Source organism: Amblyomma americanum, chromosome 3 (genome assembly GCF_052857255.1).
Source record: "Amblyomma americanum isolate KBUSLIRL-KWMA chromosome 3, ASM5285725v1, whole genome shotgun sequence".
Classification (NCBI taxonomy): Eukaryota; Metazoa; Arthropoda; class Arachnida; order Ixodida; family Ixodidae; genus Amblyomma; species Amblyomma americanum.
Genome location: NC_135499.1, coordinates 125,839,964 through 125,846,667, shown reverse-complemented (window position 1 = coordinate 125,846,667; position 6,704 = coordinate 125,839,964).

The following is a 6,704-nucleotide window of genomic DNA, read 5'->3' as shown; positions in this document are numbered from 1 at the left end:
GCATAAAGATGTTTAGTCTGTTTTTTATTACCTGTGGCAGCGACGCGCACTTCTACGGCTGGCTGGGGCCGGCTCTCGTTCGGTTCGACGGCGGAGAGTAGTGCCTCATATCTCCTCCCTGGAGCAAGCGGCTCAGTCCCAACCCGGACGGGCTGAGCGCCCCCTTTTTAAGTGGTCCTCCCGACACTGAGGCTATTCGGGGAATAAGGATACTATGGAAAGGAAGGCGGGGTCATCTCGTCTTGCGCCACCTTGCCTGTTCAGTCGGTACTAGACCCTGCGTGCGCCCCTGGTGCCACCAGCTTTCGAGCGTGAGTGACCCCATTCGTTTATTTCCGTAGCAGCGCATCGCATGGGAAATGTTAGCGCTGTGACCAATGCACAATTCTCTTTCAAAGAACTCAGTCATTTTCGTTCAACATTTTCATTTCTAGCTCATTGTTGCAGAATGCCTAAAGATTTCACGGGCTTTCTTTTATGCGTCTTCTTTGCTAAGGAGTTAGGCGAGCCGCATGTTTCATTTGAAAATGCTGCATGGCTTGCCTTTGCGTGTCCCCTAAAGCACACAGCTGTAGTGCCGGAAGTGAAGAGCTTCCCCGATTTCTTTTCAGCTGGCTTTATGTTTCACTTTATTACGAGGCAAATCCTCAAAACATAACTCCTCACCGCATCTCTCTCTTCTGTGCTGGTTCCGCCAAATGTTTGCGTGCAGTTTTATTCTGACCTTGTTGCGAGCGATCTCTTCCGGAAGGGCGCTACTGTCGCAAGAGGTTCAGAAGCACGAGTCCAACTTTTTGTTACTCACTTTTTAGAACAGCGGCTGTACAAGGCACATTCGGCGAAATCATGGAGTCGTCTTGCCCCCACGATTATCATAACCTCTGAGAGACGTACAACTGCCACCACATTTAATAATAACGTGGGGAGCGAGGGCAGGGTGAGAGAGAGGTGATAACGTGAAACAGATATCGGGGCACACTACCGGTAACTACAAACCACTTCAAATGACAAGCATTTCGCACAGGCTCCGCTCTCACTGATAATCATATTTCAGCAAGGAAAAAGACCCAATGAATTTACAGCGGCAGCTGCTAAAGGCCTGGTTCCGCGGTGTTGGTGTCACCACACCGCGTTTTTTTCCTTTATTTGTTCCTTCGACAGTGTCTAAGAGGAGGCCAAGGCTAAAGGCTAAAAGGCTGACGAAGCTTTGGACCCTTGTACAAATTTTTGCAGCAGCCGCGATGGCTAAGTGGTTAGGGCGCTGGGCTACTGATCCGGAGTTCCTGGGTTCGAACCCGACCGCGGTGGCTGCGTTTTTATGGAGGCAAAACGCTAAGGCGCCCGTGTGCTGTGCGATATCAGTGCGCGTTAAAGATCCCCAGGTGGTCGAAATTATTCCGGAGCCCTCAACTACGGCACCTCTCTCTTCCTTTCTTTTTTCACTCCCTCCTTTATCAGATGTCCAACGATATAAGAGACAGATACTGCGCCATTTTCCTTTCCCCAAAAACCAATTGTTATTATTAATATTATTAACAGAACTAAGGTATAATACTTCGGTCAGTAGTAGGGATACAATGTAGACAAGTCTTTAAAAGGCAAAATTATACCGCCCTGTACATCAGTCAAGAATGATTCAAGGTTGTAAGGAAACGCGGCTTCTGCTAACACATCCAGGTTCGCATACAAAGGACACATGCAATAGCAAGCATCAGGCGCGAAACTGGCACTACAGACATCAAAAGCAATACACAAAAAAAGAAAAGCCGAAAGTTGGGCGAGTTGGATAACGTTCATGATGAAAAAATAGCGCGATAGGAACACGCGTCGTTCCATTTCCGTCCCTCGTGTTTCCCCTGCGCTATCTCCCCATCGTAAAGAAGGAAAGCAAAACTAAATCTCCAGAACAATTTTGTATCCGATGGCAAGCATTGGATACCATATTCCATCTGTAAACCGCGGAACGCGTATTGCCGATTCAACCGATTTGGTAACGGCCTAGTAATAACACATATTGAGTTGTGTATGAAATTGCTGAATTAACCAAGAAGTGTCTACATTCACATTTATAAACAGTAAAGAATTTGTTGAAATCCATCTGCATTCCAGAGCTATTCAACAGTTTAGTAGACTGAAAAGTTAGCGTTTGGCGATTATAATTAGTTGGCATCATAGGCGGTCTCCGTTTAGGATCGCGGATCGGGTAGGTACTGCTATGCTCTCTTAGAGGGATAAGTAGTTTGTTTGGATGGACCGACTGCAGCAGCTTAAAGTAATTGACCTGGTTTGCTTTTAGCATAGTGAATTTAATGTATAGCAGCCCGGTCCGTAAGTTGCGTCTATCGCCTCTATAGTTCTCACACAAACGTAGTACCTTTTTTGTGCGTCAATTAATTTATTGTAATTATAGGCTGTCGTTGTTCCCCAAACCAATGTTCCATAACTTAATCTAGAGTAAAAAAGATAATAATATAAAACCTGTTTTAAGAAGGTGGTTATCTGATTCCGGATTTTGTAGATGCTCACAGTTATTAGAATCAATCAGCTTTTCATTTAGTAACATGCGCTGTCCATGAAAACTCATCGCTGAACCATACGCCCAAAAATTTTTATTCTTTTACCTGTTCTATCAGAATTCCGTCATAGGTTACATTAATGGTTGAATAGTCTCTCCTACTTATGGGCTTGAGTATTATGTACTTTGTCTTACTTGTATTTAGACTCAATTCATTATATGAAAGCCATCGTGATAACTTAAGTATTCATTAGCAGCTTTTTCCAAGCTTGCTTTGTTTGCTCCAGTGGAGAACACATCAGTGTCATCCGCATAAAAAAACTATGGCAGTAAAGCGAGCGACTGGGGTAATATGTTTAATGTATACCAGGAATAAACACGGCCCTAATATGGATCCTTGGGCGCACCATATAGAATTTGCATTTTACTGGAAAAGATACCATTAATGTCAACATATTGGTAGCGATCACACAGATAACCTTTAATGAAACTGAGTGCTATTTCTCGTACACAATGCATATCATGCTTTTTATCAAAATGTTATGCTGTACAGTGTCGAAAGCTTTCTTCAGGTCGAGAAATAACCCTAGGGTCAAAAGTTTGTGTTCAATATTTCCCAATATCTTTCTTTAATATGAATCAGAGCCATTTTAGTTGATTTATTTTTGGAATCCGTACTAGGCACGGGTAATCATCTGATACTTTTCAAAAAAGGTTACGAGCTGATCACTTATAGCTCTTTCAAATATCTTGAAGAAACCGGAAGGACAAAAATTGGCCCATAGTTATTGATGTCTACTGCACCACCACCTTTATACACGGGCGTCACTTTAGCAAATTTTAATTCTTCAGGATAATCTTTATACTGAAGCATCGCATTAATGATATGTGCCAGTGTTGAGCTAATAATAGGTGCAGTGTATTTCAGTGGCAATGCTTTTATTCCATCTTCTCCAGCGGCTGCACCACTTTTTAGTTGCGCTATTATTGCCTCAATTTCAGCAGGAGTAGGTGGCCAAAGCATAGCAGATTGCGGCGGCCTATAACCTAGTGGACAGTTATTAGTGCACGTATTTTGCCCAGCATTCTGGCCAAAGTTAACAAAGTGACGATTCATTTCAACTGCCAGTACCTGCCCTTTGACATGCTCGTTGTATTTTATTATTTCTTGCACAGCATTAAAAGTCTGCTTTCTATTCATAAGGTGGTTAATCATGTCCCACATTTTTTTCTGGTCTGCGTTGATCTGAATAAACTTATTCTGATAAAATTCATTTTCGGCTTTTTTCAGGTCCGATTTCAGTCTATTCCTGATCTTTTTGTACTCAGCAAGAAAAGCGGGATCACGGTTTTTATGAAAGCATGATACATTTTGTCCCTGTCTTTTATTTTTTTGCACAGATGCTAGGTTACTCATGGGTTTCTTATTTTTTCATTTTTGGTCTTATTTTCTCGCAGAGAGAAAGCTGCATTATCGCAGGAACGAAACTGATGAAGAAATTTTTGATAAGCTGTTTTGAGGTTGGTGTCTTTAAATATATATCAGTTTGCTTGCTATAAAAGAAAACAAAATTTTCCAACGTCTGTTCGTTCATTGTGCGAACCTGTGATGTACAATGCTTCTGTTTACCGTGTTTTCTTGTTGCGAGAGAGGCCAGGCAGAAGATTGGCATGTGGTCACTGATATTGCTTGTCACCACACCGGCAGTAAGATTTTCGATTTCAATGTTTGTGACACAGACATCAATACACGTGGCTGTACCAGCAGTAATCCTGGTTTTTAGGGTTATCATTTTTACACGCATGCTCATGAACAATACCTTGAAATTTTTTTACACATGGTTCATGAGATAGAGCATCAATATTCACATCACCGAGAATAACGAAAGAGATGGCTAGATGCCTAGTGAGTACGGGGCGTTTTTAAAAAAAAATAAAGGATCCGCTACAAAGCCAGATGGCGGTCTGTAGAGTGCACTGACTAGCACGTTCGACAATTTAACATCTAGGCTTTCGCTATTTTCATTCAGCTTCGTTAGGTCATGAAAAATTACATATTCTTAACTACACTTAAAGTAAATGGCTATACAGCCGCCTCCCCTGTTTTCTCTGCTAACGGCTACGCTCTTATAACCTTGAATGTGAGGAGACACGTCATTCTTTGTTAACCAAGTTTCAGTAAGTACTATGATATCAAATTTTACAGCAAGAAAATCGAGGAACATTTCTAAATTGTCTATCTTGTTTTTACACTTCTCATGTTCAAATGTATGGTCGCAAACTGTAACTTCTTAGTTGGGCACATTTTGTTGAATGTAGGGCAGTCATAATAGAAAAAACAAATTTCTTGCCTTTTCATTTTATTAGCTTCTGAAGCAAACAAAATGCGGGTTATGGTGTCTAGCTTGCAATCTTAGCAATATCTGTCATACTTGCGATTCTGACAATGTCTGCCTCCTCGTCCTTCCTTGCAAGATTTAGGCCGCGAGTATACCACACAAACTTCCATCCGGCTCTCTTCTTTTGAGCAACGGCTGCACGGAGAAGCTTTTTGTTTGTACGAGTCAGGTGTTCATTCATGTACACAGGTGTACCCTCGCCAACATAGTAAAGGCCTTTGGTATCGATATTCTGCGTCTTGCATTTCTGCAGGAGCTTGTCTCGGTGTGTGCGCTGCACAAAACGAACAACTATGTTCATCTTGTCGAACTTAAAGGTATTGACGCGCTGGCATACATCAATATCAGAGTCCACAATTGGCTCATTGACCAGATTTCCAATCCTTTTCACTATGTCCATTGCATCACACTGCTCAGGTACACCCTTTATTTCTAGATCGTTTGCTCTCAGACACTGCTCGAGTTTTGATTTTCAGCAGCCAGTTCATCATTTTGTTTAGACAGCCTTTGAAGTCCTTTTCGAAGTTCTCTGATTTCGGCTTCGATTTCGTTGACGCCATCACATATGTCGCTACAGTGCTCGATACTGTCTTTCAAATTTTGGAAGTCAGCCCTTATATGACGTTTGAAACCATCTACAGCTTTTGTTTAGTTTTTCACTTCCTTGCTAATTGTTAGCTAACAAAAGGACAGTAGACTGCCAAATAGTTTCCAAAACACGCAGTTAACGTCAAAACCCAGTATTCGAGCACGCCAGCAGGGTCAGCAACTCATGCAGTGTAGATATTCATGCAGTTAAAACTGGCAGCAGCAACGAGGCGTACAATTCGAAATTCCAGCTATGTCAGCAGATCGCCCTTGTAATTAACGTGCTGTAAGAGCAGAAAGCTTTTAGGGGCAGTTCTCTGACGCTTAGCCGCTACTACCAAGTGAGACCGGCTGCCGTTTCAGGGCTTCTTTTGTAGCGTCCAGGCTCTGACGCAGTACGATGCAGGCGCAGCTCAGGTGCGGGGTTGCGATGCAGATGATGATACCGTCCTCCGTGTCTTACCTTGTAGGCCAGATGCATGCGCTTGTCACTTGAATCTGGTGCCGTAACTGCGGTAAAAGCGGAAAGCCTTTAGGGGTGGTTCTCCGACGTTTCGCCGCTACTGCCAAGTGAGTTTATTAGTCAGCATCCAGTGAAATCATACGACAGCGCAACGCGCCACTTTGGACGCCTCATAATGACATCACGCACATACTACTAAATGGTTTATGGCTCATGAGGCTTAACGTCGCAAAATGACACAGTCATATAGGGACGCCATTGTGAAGGGCTCCGGAAATTTCGACCACATGAGGTTATGTAATGTGCGCTGATATCGCACAGTACACCGGCCTATAGCATTTCGCCTCCAGTGAAATGCGACCGCCGCGGACGGGATCGAACCCGCGTCTTTCGGGTCTGCAGCCGAGCGCCATAACCATTTAGGCACCGCGCCGGCACACCCACTCTACAATAGAAGAACAGAAATACATACCCAGAAATTGCGTACAAGCCCATTTTTTCAACGGGACATTGTTTATTAATGAAATTTTTTTCGCGTATCATAAGATTGAGTTGTGACAGTCAACATGCGCCTCTAATTTTTTGCTATTTATTATCAGAAACTAACCCCTTTATATTACTATAGAAGTCTTTACTACATGGGGCGAACTGAGGACACAAATGAAAAGCAAGATTTTGCCACGCATCAACTCCAATAAATATGTTCATAAGAGTATCCTAGAGTATTACACAGTCACCT